Here is a 17,120-nt window from a genome sequence, read left to right as displayed (position 1 = left end):
GAAGAAGGGTAGTTTAATAGGAGACTCCTTTCTGAGGACAATGGAGGGCTCAATTTGCAGACAGGACACAACTCACAGGGAAGTCTGCAGTCTTCCAGGGGCTTGGGTAAGGGACATTAGTGGAAAACTCTCCAGTCTAGTAAGGCCCTCTGATTACTATCTGCTATTAGTTTTTCAGGCTGGCAGTGACAAAATAGTAAAGAGAAGCCTGAGGGCAATCAAAAGAGATTTCAAAGCCTTGAGACAACTGGTTGCAAGATCAGGAGCACTGGTAGTGATTTCTGGTAACATGGAATAATATAGACAGGAATAGGAAGATCAGTCACATCAATGCATTGGTCCAAGGCTGATTGTTGTAGTGCATTAAGAAATATGGTTGTGAAAAATGAGGTTCACATAATTTTTATAGAATTTAAAAGTTTAATAAAAAAACAATTAGGAGAAAAAAATAAAGTATACAGATACGGCTGGGTGTCTCTGCATTCAGCCAAGAGAGCACACCTTACTAACAAAGGATTGTCCCTTAAAAACAGAACCCGACTACATATCCATAAATTCTCATACATATTCATACATTCTTCTTAGGATCTTTGGTGTTCTTCTGTTTAGTTTTCTCTTGCCCCCTTCCCAATAGATCAATCCTCTTGGCGACATCGAGATTTATATTCCCTGATACCAGAAATGCAATAAATTCCTCCCCCCCAGAGTTCTGGTTACTGCTGTCTTCATCTGGATAAGATAGTTTACAAAAGGAAAAAAAAGACCTCCAGCTATCTTTTTCAGTCTTTGGGTTACACAAACAAAAGTAGTTTTTGTTTTGATGCTATGTCATGGCTTAACATACATGTATTATACCACTATTTCTAAGTTTCATTAATAACAGAAATAAAGAAGACTATATTATTACAGCTAAATTTTCTAATCTTATACATATAATATTCATTATAATACTTGTGAAAAGCCAATAATATGACATGCATTTATAACATGGTATAATCCTGAGACATACCCTCTGAACTGTAGAGTGTTAGTTCCTACCCCTGACTCTTCCCTTGTAATGTTCTCCTACTGGTTGTAACATGTAACCTTACCTCCTTTTCCCTCGTTTCAAAAGGCAGTGTGGGATCGGATTCTTCCTCTTTTCTGCACTGGATTTCCCTGATTAAAGCTCCGACTGTCTCAAGAGAAGAGAGCCTCATTTTTATGAGTCCTTGCTATTGTTATCTCCCCCCCTCTCTGAGCCACAGCTGGGTGGATTGAGGTCGCAGGGGGGCTGGAGGACATTTAAACGATACCAGCTGATACAATTGGCAAACATTGGGTTATTTGACCATGGGATGATCTACTCAATACCTGATCTACTGACACCTAATGGGATTCACCTTTCTTAGAAGGAAAAAAGAGCTCTAGCACAGGAGCCAGCTGAATGAGCTTTGAATGAACTTAGAAGGGGGAAATGGACAAAACCAGGCTCACCAGTGATGAGCAATGGGACAGACTACCAAAACTTGAGGAAAGCAGCACTAATAGGATCCCTCAATCCTGCAACAATGTACCACACCTGAAATCTTTCTACACTAATACATGCAGCATGAGTAACAAACAAGATGAGCTGGTAGTGCTGGCCTACTGCCAGAGATTTGACATCACTGGCATGAAGTGAAACCAGGTGGGATGAGACAACTCTGCGATGGGAGTGCCCTGTTGGATGGTTAAAGGCTCTTTCAGAAGGGTAATCAGGGTAGGAGAGGTTTGGGGTAGCACTGGATGTAATGGCAGGGCTGGAATGTCTGGAGCTCACAGGTGGCAACAGCCCAGTTGACAGTAAGTCGGGGTGAGAATCAAGGGGCAAACGAATAATGCAGATGTCACCACAGGAGTCTACCAAAGACCACCCAGCCAGGCCCAGGATAATGAAGAGTTATTCTTTGAGGAACTAAGGGACACTTCCAAGGAAAGATGCTCTCCTGGATCTGCTGCTTCTCAACAGAGACGATCTAGTAAGCAAAATGGAGATGGGGAGCCATCTTAGCCATAGAAACCACAGAACAACCAAGTTTAAAATCTCTGTTGACAGGAGGAAAAGTGCCAGCAAAACATCAACTCTGACCATAAGAGCAGACCTCAGGCTGTTCAGGGAACAAATGAGTACCCCAGGAAAATGTTTCTGCAGATGATGAGGTCCATCACTGCATCACCTTCTAAGGGCACACGAGCAGCAATTCCTAAATGCTGGAAGTCAAGCATGCAAGGTAAAAGGCTGACATGGCTGGACAGGGATTTGTTGCTGTCTCCTCAGGGCTGAGCTTCTTGGGATACCCCCTCAAAGGGGAGTTTCTTTTATCTCAGTTCTGTTTCAGGAAGGATTCTCTAAAGGGTCATTAGTTTCTTGGGTTTTGTGTTTATTAATATATATCAAAAGACTTGGCAGTCCTCCCCAGACTTTTCGCTCAAGTTCAACCCACCATCACATGGCTCAAATTGGCTCGAAAGGCACAAAATGGCCCTGAAATACATAGCTCTTTTATCTTTATACTTATTTTTACCTAATTAACAATAGACACATAAATTATTTTTCTTAGTGACCTAATGACTTATCACCTGTGTGCTGCAATGCAGCATTCTTTATCCAATCACTTACTATTACTCAAAAACCTCTAGAAGAAGATGAAGAAGAAAGAAGGAAAAGAGACAACACCCTAAATCCTCCATCTTGTCTTCTTCCCTCTAAACTAGTTTAAACTCTAACTTTTTCACCCAGTGACTTAAGAAATCTCTCTAATCTACACACTGACACTTTTAGTTTTTCTATTTAACTTTAACAGTTGTTTTCATGGTGTTATATGAAATTCAGTGTTTTCCTGTATGTCAGAGCTAGGTATCAGAGACAAGGGCACACACTCTGTGCCTCAGACTCTAACAGGCATTTCCCCTTGTATACAAGGAAAAAAGTAAGGTGTGTGCCCAGTGGAATAAAGGTCAAGTAATACAGGAAGAATACAGAGACACTGCTCAACACTATAGGGACAAAAATTGTGTGGCCAAAGCTCAATTGGAACTGAAGCTGCCAGAAATGTGGGGAATAATAAAAAGTTTTTTCAAATATATTAATGGCAAAATGAAGGGTAGAAATAACATTGTCCCATTCCAGGATGAGGACAGTAACCTCACAAACAGGGCACAAGGCAGATGTGTTTAATATACTCTTTGCCACTCAAGTCTTCACTTTCAACACAGATGACAGACCAAGGGAAGCTCAGTGCTGGATATCAAGGATGATCAACTTCCAGCTGATCCTGAACTTGTGTGGGATCTGCTGATTCAGCTTGATCCTTACAAATCTATGTAGTCTGATGGGATTAATACAAGAATACTCAAAAGAGCTGCTGATGTCATTGAAAAGCCTCTCTTGATGACTTTTGAGTACTCCTGGGAAACTGGAGAGGTCTCAACTGACTAGAAGCTAGCAAATGTCCCAGTTTTCAACAAGGACAAGAAGGAAGACTGGAAACTACAGGCCTGTCAGTGTCACTTCAGTGTCCAATAATATAACAGAAAAGATTACTCTGGGAGATATTGAAAAATACCTGGAGGACACCACAGTTATTGGTCACAGCCAGTACAGCTTCATGAGTGGATAGTCCTGCTTGTTGAAACTTATTTCCTTCTAAGACAGGGTAACCCATGTGGTTGATCCAGGAAGGCCAGGAGATGGAGTGTTTTTGGACTTCAGCAAAGGTTTTGATACTGTCTTTCCCAGGACTCTTCTGGAAAAAACTGTCCAGCCCACAGCTGAATAACTGTGTTATGGGTTGGGGACAAAGAGTGACAGTGACAGGTGAAATCAGGCTGGCACCATCACTAGTGGCATTCTATAGGGATCCATCATCAGCCCAGCTCTCTTCAACATCTTCATAAATTATTTGGAGGCAGGACTCTAACGAATACCAAGAAAGTTTGCCAACAACGCTAAACTGGGAGGAGCTATTGACCCCTGCAAGGGCAGAGAGGCCCTTTTAAAGCCTCCACAAATTAGAGAAATGGGCAATCACCAACCATGTGAAGTTTAACAAGGGTAAGTGCAGGATTCTGCACCTGAGACAGGGTGCCCCTGGTTATGTGTATGGACTGGGGAATGAGACGCTGGAGAGCGGCTGTGGGAAGGGACCTGGAGGTCCTGGTCAATGTCCAGTTGGATCTAAATCAGCAGTGTCCTGGCAGCCAGGATGTCCTGGGGTCATCAGGCCCAGCATCACCAGCCTGGCCAGGGAGGGGATTGTCCTCTGCTTTACACAGGGGCAGCCTCACCTTGAGTCCTGGGGAGTTTTGGGCACCAAAACATAAAAAAGACATTTAGCCATTGGAGAGCATCCAAAGAACGTCACAAGGATGGGAAAGGTCTGGAGAGAAATATTTATGAGGAACAGCTGAGGTCACTTTCAGCTGGAGAAGAGGAGACTGAGGGGAGACATCATTGAGCTCTTCAACATCCTCCCAAGGGGCAGCACAGGAGCAGGTACTGACCTTTTCACTCTTGTGACCAGTGGACTCAAGAAAACAGCTGGAGCTGAGTCAGGAGGTTTAGGTGAGATATCAGGAAAAGGCTTTTACCCCAGAAGTTGATCAGGCACTGGAACAGGCTCCCCAGGGAAGTGGTCACAGCTCCAAACCTGTCTGAGCTCAAGGAGCATTTAGACAATGCTCTCAGCCCCTGGTGGGATTATTGGAGTGTCCTGTGCAAGGCCCAGAGTTGGACTTGATGATCCTGATGGGTCACTTCCTATTCAGCCTACTCTGTGATTCTCTGAACTCCCTGCTCTGCCCCAAGACTCATGCTCAGCCCTCCTGACTCACCCACTGGAGTCAGGGCAGCTCAAGGACAGCTGTGCCCACAGGAACAAAATCCACCAAAAGTTTGGTTTACACAAGAGGCTGCACCAGGTGAACAGGAAAAGGGAGCAGATCAGTTCCCCTCACTCTTTTTTCTCTGTTTTCCCTGCCTTTCTTTATTTTCCCTCTCTCCCCTCTCTGCCCAGCTCTGGCCCATCCACACAGCAGCACCAAGTGGATTGAAGCACTGGAAATATTCTTTGTTTCCTTTCCTGGCTATGCCTGAGCAAAGCACACCTCTCCTATTCTACCCCATTCTCCACATGAACTGTGTGGTGGGACATTGTGGAGCTGTGCTGTGCCTTGTAAGCCAGGTCCATGGAGAAGTTTGTGGCGGGAGCAGAGAACTCATGGAAGTGTTGGGTACAACATAAGAGTTCCTCACATGTGTCCGGGTCTTTGTTCAGCTTGATGGGGATTTATAAAACATCCCTCCCCTACTGGTGGGTCATGACAGGGGTCCTGGGGCTTCCCTCTTTCCACACTCCCCCCGCCTCTCCAGGCTGCTGAGGGTCCCCCCCTCTGTAGGCCCAATGTTTCAGAATCCCAGGACTCCCTTGCTCTCTGGGCTGCTGCGGGTTCCAGGGGTTCCCCCTCTTCGAGGTTCCCCCTCTCTGAGCTGTTAGTGGCTCTGAGGGTCTCCTGATGAGAGACTGGAATGTTCTGGGTTAATGGCTCAAATAATTGGCCATTTTGTAAAAAGCAGGGGGACTTGGCTGATAATGTACAAGGGAGCAGCCCAGATGCAGAGCATGTGAGCTCCAGAGGATGACCAGGACAAATCAACCTTTGTTTAGCAAGAAGTTGGACTTTGAGCCAAATAAGGGAAGAGGCATATAAGCAGCTGATCCTGCAAGGTGGGACAGTGCTATTGATCAGAGCAATTTCATCCTTTACACAACTGGCTCAGTTGTAAAAACGCCCCTTTCCCTGAGAGAAAACATTCAGACATAGGGCTGAAGGTTTTCATCTCTTCTATGGGTTATACAATGACTGAGAGGCAGCTGTCATGTCTAAATACCATCAAAGATGTCATAAACCATCAAAGATCCTTGAAGTGCCCCACACTGATTTCTGGGGCCTTCCACCAGAGGACTGTACATGATCCACAGTGTTGCAACAAATCCCCAATGCTGTACAACAGTTGTACACAGATTTGTTCTACAGACAGTGCAAACTCTCCCTTCCAGGGGAAGTACATGGACCCAAGTGTACATTAACCCATTGAAGTTTATGTTTCATAGGCTTCATCCACCACCACCAAATCAAGACTGTGACCATCACATTGACCAACTGACATCAAAATTGCAACAATCAAGTTTCGTGTCTGGATCCACAAATGGTTATACCTTTCTACTCTTATCCTTTCTTTCTTTCTTTTCCTCATATATTTTCTTACTTGTTATTTTTATGCTTTTATATTGTTGCATTTCTATAGATAATAATAACCAAAACAGTTGCCTACCTCCTTTCCATTGCATCCAAATGATGGGGTTCTAAAAAAAAAGTAGATAGATGCATACATACATATGCTGATATATACATACATAAACACCAGTATAAACTTCAGAGGCAGGTCATAACCACCCCTCTCCAGGATCCCCACTCTCTATGCACCTGGGGGTCCCCTGTCTTCAAGGTTCCGTTTTCAGCACCCCGCGGATCCAAGGGCTCCCCACCTCTCCAGGCTCCTTCCTTCTCTGGGGTCCCCTCTCTCAGAGCTACAAGGCAATCTCCCTCTCCAGACTTCTGGGGGTTCCCCCTTTCCGTGCTTCCCCCTTTCAGGGTCCTCCCACCCCTCCAAGCTTCCAGGGGTTTCCCCTCTCCAGGTTCCCTATTTCAGGGTCCCCGGGGGTCCCGAGACTTCCCCCATTTTCAGGCTCCCTCCTCTCCGGGCTCCCTCCTCTCTATTCTTTCTCTGCCTCCAGGCTACTACGGGTCCTCAAGCTTCGGTATGGCCCCTCTCCCCTGTTCCTATTCTGGGGATCCCATAGCTCCCACACCCCATCCGGCTCTCCCGGGAGGGTCCCCAAAGCCAGTGTCATACCTCTCCCCGCCCCATGCCGCCATCGGCAGTGGGGACCGCCCCGCAGTTCTGGGCTGACAATGAAGGGGCAGTGCCTGATCCGGGAAGGCCCAGCCCCACCACACGGTGCGACCCCCCCGCCCACCGCCGTGCTTCCGCCGGCAGGCGCCACTGGGACCGTCCTTCCAAAAGAACACCTCCTGGGGACCCCACAATATCTCCCCAAGGAGCATTTGCGCTTCAGCTTTGGAATTCTGAAAGGACGAAACATTCCCCAACACCCCCCCCCGCCCCCAAAAAAACCCGAAAGAGACCCAACCCAAGATATTTGGGGTGAACTTGAAATATCTCGACACCCCAAAAAGAAGTCCCAGAGATACCCCACTCCCCCAAGATATTTGCGGCGAGCTCCCCCTCCCCGGTCCACCTGCGTGACGTAGGGGTGGAGGCGATGCTCCGGAGAGGGGGGTGCCGGTGGGGCTGCCGATACACTGAGGGGTGGCCCCGTGAGCTTCTTCCTTTTCCGCTTCTTGCTCCTCCTTCTACCCTCGCTTCTCTTCTTCCTCCTCCTTCTCCGTAATCCTGTCTCCTTCTCCTCTTACTTCCATCCCTTCTCCCGCTCCTTCTTCATCCTTCCTCCTTCGTTCCTTCTCCTCCCCCCAAAACCCCTTCTGTCCCGCAAGAGGAGAAGGATTGGAGCTGGGGCACGTCGGGATGGGCAGTGATGGGCTCTTGGCTGCTTCCACCCGCTGTGGCAGAACACGGGAAGTGGAGAAGTAGAGGAAAAGAGAAAATTGGTGAATGGAGATAAAATTTGGGGGTTTGTGGCCTCCCTAGTCCAGGACTTCCACTCTTTTGGGCTCATCTCGGGAGCCTGGAGATCTTGGAGAGGGGGAATTCAGAGATGGATGGAGGATCCCAGGGGATTTTGAGGCAGGATGAGGGACCATGTGAGCCCCGTCCTGGAGCACAGTAGTCTAGCTGGAAACCCCCAAGCGCTCCTGGGCTGAAGACTTGTCACCACCTTCTACTTCAGGTGGTAGTTCTGGCAGGACCTTTGACTCCCTGTGGCTCTTCCTGCAGCCAGAGAACTTGTAGGGACCTCCTTCAGATGGGTCCTAGAGGTGTTGCAGGAGCTTTGGGCTCACAGTGAAGCCCTTCCCATACTTTTGGCATCCAGAGGGTCTTCCCAGTGTTTATCAACTGGTGCTTGATGAGGTTGGAACTTCTTCCAAAGTTTTTGCTGCAGTCTTGGACCATGTAGGATGTGGTGGTGGGTTGACCCTGGCTGGGTGCCACCAAAACCACTGTTCCTGCTCTCCGCATCTGGACACAGGAGAGAAAATACAAGGAAGGCCCCAGGAGCTAAGGACTAGGAGACATCCCTCACCAACCACAGTCGCAGTCAAAACAGATTCAGCCTGGAACTAGGAACTGAATTAATTACCAACCAAATCAAAACAGGATAATGAGAAATAAAATAAATACTAAAAACACTTCCCTATCCCACCCTCCTTCCTGGGCTCTCCCTCCTCCCTACAGCAGTGCAGGGAAGTGGGAATGGGGGTCATGGTCAGTTCATCATACCTTGTTCCTGACACTGTTTAGGGAAAGGAGTCAGTCCTTCCTCTGCACCAGCATGGGTCCCCCATAGGGCCTCAAGTCCTTCCAGCAAATCTGCCCCAGTGTGCCCTCTTCTCTTTGCTGGTCTTCAGGTTCTTGCAGGGTGTATGCTCCAGCATGGTCTTCCCAAGTCATCACATCCTTCTTTTTAAGCATCCACCTGCTCCGATATGGACTTCCCACGGGTTCACAGGAATTCTCAAGGGAATTCTCAAGGGAATCTCCGTTCCAGCACCTGAAGCTCCTCCTGACCCTCCTTCTTCACTGACCTTGGTGTCTGCAGAGCTGTTCCTCTCACATACTCCCATTCTGCTCTTCTTTGCACCCAATTCCATCTGTACAAGAAGGTTGTTTTTCTTCTTAAATATATTATCACTATCATCTCTGATGGGCTCAGCCTTGGCCAGCAGCAGGTGCCTACCAGAGCCTGGCATTGGCTCTACTGGATGTAGGAGAAGATTCTGGCAGCTTCTCATGTTAGCTACTCCTGTAGCCCCCTGCCCCCACTACCAAAAGCTGGCCATGAAACCCAATACAGTCCCCTTGTTTCTGTGAGGCCCTGCAGTATCACAATGTCTCCTGGGCACCCAGAGACCCTGCAGGGTTGTGAACACACCTCTGTGCAGGTGGCTGGGGGGCAGTTGTAGTGGAGCTGCAGGTTGAACTCTGGGGGGAGTCTAGGGAGACAAGAGGCCATGAACTGTCGACCCTTTGCACAATAATGGGCCCAGGGGCCTGTGGTGCAGCCAAGGGCAGGACATTGAGAGACACTGTAGGAGCTGAGGACTCTGGAGCAAGAGCTGAGACATGAGACTGGGGCACACGTAGACTGTGATGGGTTGAAGTCAAGGGGGTCCTTTGTTGGAAGTTCCACCTGGGAGGCACCAGATGGGGGCTCTTTCTGTGTTACTGCACTATGAATCAACTGCATTATGAAATGAGACATCTGAGACTACTATGGGAAACCTCAGGGGGAACCAGTGAGGAAACCCGGTCTGACTGAGAGAATGGGGGGTATGGGAGGGTCCTGCAGGGTTTATCAGGGCACTTCAGCCACCACTATGAAGGGGCTTTGGTCCCAGCAGTGAAAGTCTCTGCAAGTGGGAGTATGATGGCCAGAGAGTCTCCGGAATTAGGAAGACCCATTTCCCAGACCTTGAAGTTTCCTTAATACATGGATGATGCCAAGGAGGTTGTAAAGTCATCCAATGTTAAGCCCTACACTGCTTGACACCAACACTGTCCTTTCTCATGTATCTTTTGTGAAGACAAAAGGGTTTGTTTTTTAAATTAATAACATTTTAAATTACCTCTTTATTAATTGATGGGAAAATCACATAGAAGCAACTTCCAGTGGGTGTGGTACTACAGAAACCTGAGTCCCATCTTTACATTCAAGCTGGCTGATGAATGGCCTGTCTGGAGAATGGCCAAGCCAGTTTAATACATGTTTTAAAAAGGAAAAAGAAAAGCCCTCTAAACATAGAACAGAAACCGAGCTCACTCCACTACCAAGTGAGCTTTCTCCCCATTAAGACATAATGATGTTTCCTCCTGCCAGCTGTTGTAACTGGGTTCTCTTACAAGACAGCCACTTCTAGAGAAACTTAATATTGGTGTGTGTTGTAGATGTGCCTTCATTAGATGTCACACTGTACAAATCTCATGGCTTGTTTTTTTGGATGGGAAATGATGGAGCTGTTTATGGGAAGGGGTTTTCTGATGCTGATCACAGCACAGTGGGAGGTTTCAGCTCTCTCAGGCTACTCAAATTCTTCTCAGATGATCATTAAAATACTGTTTATCACATGGGCATTGCTGGAGTGCTTTTGAGTTAAGTGCTTTTTCTTCTCCACCCTGTCATGCTGGCTGCATTATCAGTTTATTTGATCCATTGTATACAATACATACAATAATAAATACCTTATAAATTCTCCAGTCTGGATTAAATCCCTATTTAACAGTTCTATGTCCCAGTTAGTCCATGGGATGGAGGGAAACGAAGGAATACGGGATCACAGTATCTACTAATTAGTCATTCACAGGCACTAACATGAACAAACAGGAGAGATTAATGAATTTCACAGGCTACTGTGTTTCAGCCATCCATGTCACTCTGTTGTTTTTAAATATTTTCAGATTACAAGCTTCCAGCTATATCATGGTGCTCATTGGTGGGAAACGAGTGAATGAGAGGCAGATTATGAAGGAAAATTCCTTCTCATCTCCAGCTATACGAGTTTGATCCCAGGATAGAGAAATGATATGTTTATGCAGATGCTCTAAAGCATTTTCACTGCTTAGAGTCCTGCAAACCAGGGGCCTTTGCAAGGATGTTACTTGCCAAAATATGTAGACTGGATTCTCCAAATGCCTGGAAGGTGATGGCTGACTCTGCTCTCGACTTCCGATTTCTTTCTTACTCAGGAGGAATGATCTCTGAAGTCCATCCCAAACAGACATTTGCCATCTATTGCTTAGCACTTGTAGTATTTCTCAGTAAACAAAACATCTTGGACAGTGTTATGATTTAACCCCATTCAGTTCCCAAACCCCTCACAGTTGCTTGCTCACTCTTCCCCCAGCAGGATCAGGGAGAGAATTGGAAGAGTAAAAGCTGGAAAACTTGTAAACTGAGATTAAGACAGATAACAAAAACCATCACACAAGCAAAGCAAAACAAGAAATTCATTCACTGCTTCCCAAGGGCAGGCTGCTGTTTGGCACCTCCAGGACAGCATAGCCCCATCCCATGGAAGGGTGGCTAGGGAAGACAAATGCCACCACTACAAACATCTCCCCCTTCCTCCCTCTTCCCCCCACTTTATATCCTGAGCATGATGCTATAAGGTCTGGAATATCTCGTGGGTCAGTTTGGGTCACCTGTCCTGGCCATGCCCCCTCCCACCTTCCCATGCACCACCACTCCCTCCCCATGTATGTGACCATACAAGGAGCAGGAAGGACCTCCGTTCTGGCTGAGCTCAGCAAGAACAAACTCATGTCTGTGTTCTCAGGCTGTGTTCAGCACAGCCCCAAACACAGCTCCACCACCACCCGTGCAAAGGAAATTGATGCCACTCCAGTCAGAACTAGCGCAGGTGCTCTGAGGTCTTCACATGACCTTGCCTTCTCCAGGCTGAACAGCCCCAGCTCTCTCAGCCTGTCTCCAAAGAGAAGGTACTCCAGTCCTTCTACCAACTTCATGACCTCCTCAATACTTTCTCTGACAGTTCTAAGTACTTCTTATGTTGGGGACACCAGACTTGTGCACAGGACTTCAGGTGGGGTCTCACAAGGGCAGAGTAGAGGGGCAGAGTCACCTCTCTCAATCTGCTGGCCACACTCCTTTGGATGCAGCCCAGGACTCCACTGGTTTCTGGTATGGGAGCACTCACTGCTGGCACCTGGTAAGTTTTGCATCTACCATCACCCTGAAGTCCTTCTCCGCAGGGCCACTCTTGATCATTTCTCCATTTCTCCACCCAGCCTGTTGGTGTGTTTGGGATTACCATGACTCTGGTGTAGGGCCTTGCACTTCGTTTTGTAGAACTTCATGAGGTTTATATTGGCCCCATCTCTCAAGCCTGTCAAGGTCCCTCTGGATGGCCTATCCCTTCCCTCGAGTGTGTGATGCACCACACAGCTCAGTGTCATCAGCAAACATGTTGCAGGTGTCACAATCCCTCTCTCCATGTCACTGCCAGAGATGGTGAACAGTATTGGCCCCAGTATGAATTCCACTCGTCACTGGTCTCCACGTGGACAATGAGCCATTGATCACAACTTTTTGCATGCAGCCATCCTAAAGACAGTTCTTTATCCACCAAGTGCTCCATTCATCAAATCCAAGTCTCTTCACTTTGGAGACAATGGTGTTGTGAGGGACAGTGTCAAATGCTTTGCATAAGTTTAGACAGACAACATCAGTAGGCCTGTCATAGGTCACCATATTTGTCAGGCATGATTTCCCCTCTGTAAAGCCATGTTGGCTGTCCAACCAATCACCTCTTTGTTTTCCATTTCCTGGGAGCCAGGCCTGTACTTGGTCCTGGTGGTACTGGAAGCACATCCAGGTGTGGGTGAGGAGCTCTTAGGTGAGCTCAGACCCACAGTGGGGAGAATAGGAGGGGAAAGCTGGGAATTGGAGGTGCTATGGAAAAGGCACAGGAGAAGGGTGGAAAAGAGGGGATGAGATGGTGTGAAGAGGGGTTCCATGACATCCTCCCTTACCTCTATCAACAGTTCCCTGGGGTGCTCGAGGTGCAGCTGCAGTCAGACGGCAATAGGGGTGGGGAGGATTAATGCTAGAGCTCATCATCCTTCCTCTACCTGCACAAGGTGAGCAGGAGGTGGGGGAATGAGGGCCATTCCTGGAGTGTCTCTTGTGCATGGGGACTGCCCCAGCTCTGAGGTTGACCAGGGAGCTGGGCTGCAAATTTTGATGGTGGGTTATTGAGATTGCTCTTACCTCCCCCTGAACCTACCTCCCAAAACTGAGTGAGCCCAGGGATTGCTCCCACACAAAAGGTGCCAGGACAGAAAGATGCTGCTTGCCTTTCCCTCCTCTGGGCAGCCATCACCTGCACAGCAACAATGGGCCCAGGTGTTGTACTTCTCAAGGAAGTTCTTTTTTAGTGAATATTGGTTCTTCCTCCTTCTCTGTCCCAGGTGGTGTGTTATCTAATTTCAGAATTCTTATTGGCTCCTCCAGATCCAAAGCTGTTTCCTTGGCTATCCGATCGGCTAATTGATTTCCTCTCTCTTCCAAGGTATTCCCTTTCTGATGTCCCCTGATGTGTACCACCACTATTTTACAGGTATAGGCAGAGATTCCAATACAGATCTTATTAATTCTTCTTGTACCAAATTTTTCCCCTTTGAATTCAAATATCCCCGCTTTTCCTATATTTTTCCGAAAGTGTGGACTATTCCGAACACATATCGCAAATCAGTGTAAATAGTCCCTCTATCTCCTTCTAACAAATCCAATCTTCTTTTTAGGGCATATACTTCACAGCACTAGGCCGACCAGTTGAGAGGTAATTTCCCTTTCTCTAGAATTTCCATGTTTTCTCTTTTTGTTCTTACAATCACTGCATATCCTGAGTTTCTTTTGCGGTCCACTACTCATGAGGACCCATCAACAAATAAGATATTATCAACAAATAATATCTTTCCATAGGGCAGAGGTACGTCTTCTAGGTCTTCCCTTACTTTAGTCTGTAGATTTACAAGTTCTAGACACTCAGGTTCTAGCTCAGGTGAGGGTTTCCCTGATAGAAATTGTGCTGGATTTAAGCTTTTTGAGGTGACCAATTCTAAACTATTTGTATTCATCAAGATAATTTCATATTTTAACATCCTGGAATCCTTCAGCCAATTCTGGGCCCTCTAACTCAAGACAGTTTTAAGATTATGTGGAGTATGAACTCTAACCTTTCCTTGCAAAGTCAGTTTTGGGGTTTCTTCTATCAGAATAGCTGCTGCTGCTATTGCTTTTAGGCAGGTTGGCCACCCTCAAGCTACTGGATCTAATAGTTTTGACAGGTAAGCTACCGACTTTCAGCACCCTCCTCACTTTTGAGTCAATGCTCCATAAGTGGCTCCTTCCTCTGCATTTATAAACAGATCAAACTCTTTCTTAAGGTCAGGTAGGCTTAAAACTGGTGCTGAAAATAACTTCTCTTTTAGATCACTCAGTTGCTTCTCATCTTCAGCTGTCCATCTTCAGGGTCCACTAGCTTATTATAGAGAAGCCTCAAACTCTGGATGTACTGGTCCAGCCACAATTTATAATACCCAAAAAGACCTAAGAGTTTCCCTACATCTCTTTTTGTTTTGGGCACTGGTGTATATATAGGGTGCCAGATATTCTTTCAGGGCTCAGCTTTTTGTATCCTTCCCCAGTTATGTGCCCTAGGTAAGTGATTTTGGGTTCTACAAATTGCAATTTGTCCCAGGACACTTTCAGGCCTCTGGTCCCAAGGAAATTGAGAAGCCAGACACTGGTCTCCCTTACCCTGCTTTTCTCTTTTCCAGATATTAGCAAATCATCCACATATTGTAGGATCTGTGTTTCACTCTGAAGAATGAATTGTTCTAATAGTTCTTCCAATGCCTGCCCAAAGAGATTCAGGGATTCTGTAAACCCCTGGGGCAGGCCTGTCCATCTCAAATTGTTCCTTTCTCCTTTTATCGGGATATTCCCATCCAAATGCAAACCAATTTTGGCAATCCTCAGCTAACAGGCACGCCCAAAATGCATCCTTCAGATCAATGACCGTAAACCATGCATGTTCCCTCGGGATTTGACTTAGGAGAGTATAAGGATTAGATACTGAAATAACTTCCCTTTGCCCCCCGAAGTAATCCTGGCTAGCTCTGTCGAGGGAGGGGCTCAGGGAGGTTCTTCACAACCAAGAAAAGAGACCAAAGAGCTGCTCCTCCCTCCGGGGTATCGGAGGATGTTTATTCTGGCTGGCTTCCAGGGGGGAGAAGAGACCTGGGATCCCTTTCCCAGACTCTTTCAAACCTCGGGAGAGGGGCGGGGAGGCATATAACACCAACCGATGGGATAACATTTCAGCGACAGGGAGGGGAGGGGAAAAACACGTCACAGCTGCAGGGAGGGTTTACACAGAACTAAGTAACTCCCAGAAATATGCACTACTAGAAGATACTACAGGGTGTCTAGTAATAGCTCTTTTGTTTACTTCTCTCACGTCCTGGACCAGGCTGTATTTGCCTTCTGCCTTTTTAACTGCTAGTATTGGGGGTGTTATGAGGTGACATGCATGGTTCCAGGATACCTTCTGCTAGTAGATGTTCAGTCACCAGGGCTAAACCCTTCCTGGCTTCTACAGATATTGGGTATTGCCTGACCCAAATGGGAGGGTGTTTTTCTTGCATTTTTATTCTAATTGGTGGGATATCTAAATAGCCACATTTTCCTTCTCCTGCCCATACTTCTGGATTTATCTCTTCTATGTCTTCGATAGTCAGTCTCATTATTTGAACCACCATTCTACTGTTCTTTGGAATAATCCCCACCCCTAACTGGACTTGTAAGTCCCTTCCTAATAAATAGCACTCCAAATCTGGTAAATATACAAAGTCTATAAAACAGTGTCTGGAGTTCCCTTTCACTTTGACATTTTCTACTACTGAAGCTTTAAATGGTCTTCTCTCTGACCCTAATATATCACAGACCTGTTTCCTGATGATAACTCCCATTGGGAGTCTATTTATACTTGATCAATCTGCTTCCATGTAAACTAGAAATTCAAATCCTTCACATTGGGGACCCACTTCAAAGTTTACCAGGGGCTCTTCTTGGTGGTTCATTGGGTGCCCTAAAGTATAAAGCCCCTGACACCCTTAATTGTCACTATTTTCTAGGGTATCTTGCTCTCGAGCTATGGCTTCATCGAGTGAGAGCTTCCTACAGTCCTTTTTCAGATGCCCTGTTTTCCCACAGTAATAGCACCTCCTGTTCTCTCCAGGCTTCCTGGTATTAACCCAAGGTGGCACAGGTTTACTTTTATCCTCCCCAGGTGGGGGCCTCACTTCATCTCCACTCAGCTGGTTTTTGCCTACTCCTATGCTCTCCCTAGCCATGGCTACCATAACTCTTGCCTTTTTTTTTAGCTCTTTCCTCTTCCCTTCTTAGATACCCTTTCAAAGCCTCCTTCAACAATTCATTCATTCCTTTTTCCTGCCAGTCTTCTGTTTTTTATAGTTTTCTCCTTATATCAGGTCATGATCTCGTAACAAATTGTACCTCCAAAAGGACTTGGCTTTCAGGACTCTCAGGGTCGATGTTTGAATACAGTTGGAAATTCCTTCTTAATCTATTTAGCTAAGCTGCTGGGGTTTCATCCTTTTCTTGCATGCCATCGAAGGTTAGCTTCATATGGCTACCTTGAGGGATGGATTCTCTTATCCCTTTTACCATCAGAGATCAGTAATCCTCCATGTTTCTCCTCCCTTCCTCTTGATTTGGATTCCACTCAGGGTCAACTAGTGGCAACTTATGGTCACCTGGAGGCCCTAATCTATTTTCTCTTTCCCATATTCTTATCCCTGCCATACAAATCATCCTGACTTCTTCCAGATTAAATAAGATATTTAGGATAGAATTTAACTTAGTTTGGGACTAAGAATTGATCTACCTGATTGGATATACCTACAGGGTCTTCCTTTTTAAATCCCAGAACTTCAGAGGCCGTCAACGGGGCGTTCACAAGCCCAATTCCTCCAACCACTCCACCCATCAGGACCTCCCTCAAGGGAAAGAATCTCTCTATCTTACATGCCTTAGATCTAGTATTACAATAGGGCCCTTCTGCAAGGTTTATATGTTGACCATCTCCCAATGAGTGGGAGATGTAGGGGTTTGATGGTTGCTAGAGGAGGGGACAGGGTTAGATGTGGATAAACCCAACTCCCAGTTGGGAGGAGGCAAAGGAACAGTAGTGGGTGAAGGAGAAGGGACCGAGCTAGTCACAGAGGTCACAGGGGGAGGGGCTGAGGAGAATGGCAACGAGGTTAAAGGAACGATTGAAGGCAAGGTAGGTGG

At 46.6% G+C, this 17,120-nt stretch overlaps 2 long non-coding RNA genes across 4 annotated transcripts in view; one reads left to right on the top strand and one right to left on the bottom strand.

Annotated features, from left to right (window-relative positions):
* LOC148182342 (uncharacterized) overlaps positions 1 to 7,902 on the bottom strand; it is a 30,165-nt gene extending 22,263 nt beyond the window's left edge. The window contains exons 1-2 of the long non-coding RNA XR_015774796.1: positions 7,344 to 7,902; positions 6,356 to 6,386 (exon numbers count right to left, since the gene is read on the bottom strand). This is a non-coding gene — a long non-coding RNA (uncharacterized LOC148182342). The remainder of the gene's footprint in view (positions 1 to 6,355; positions 6,387 to 7,343) is intronic.
* Positions 1,679 to 6,586, top strand: LOC148182343 (uncharacterized). 3 transcript variants are annotated; one of them, XR_015774794.1, is made up of 4 exons: positions 1,756 to 1,803; positions 1,878 to 2,000; positions 2,078 to 2,252; positions 6,135 to 6,586. It is a non-coding gene; the product is annotated as an uncharacterized LOC148182343 (long non-coding RNA). The 3 variants fall into 3 exon arrangements; XR_015774793.1 differs by having other exon boundaries at positions 1,679 to 2,000; XR_015774795.1 differs by lacking the exon at positions 6,135 to 6,586 and adding an exon at positions 3,238 to 5,407 and having other exon boundaries at positions 1,679 to 2,000.
* Positions 7,903 to 17,120: the final 9,218 nt, after the last annotated feature.

The sequence above is a fragment of the Pseudopodoces humilis genome, chromosome 33 (assembly GCF_049639895.1).
Source record: "Pseudopodoces humilis isolate 2021_Gansu_Grassland_sample_001 chromosome 33, ASM4963989v1, whole genome shotgun sequence".
NCBI classification, from domain to species: domain Eukaryota; kingdom Metazoa; phylum Chordata; class Aves; order Passeriformes; family Paridae; genus Pseudopodoces; species Pseudopodoces humilis.
The sequence above is the reverse complement of the archived record's forward strand: the minus strand, read 5'-3'. Positions and strand labels throughout refer to the sequence as shown.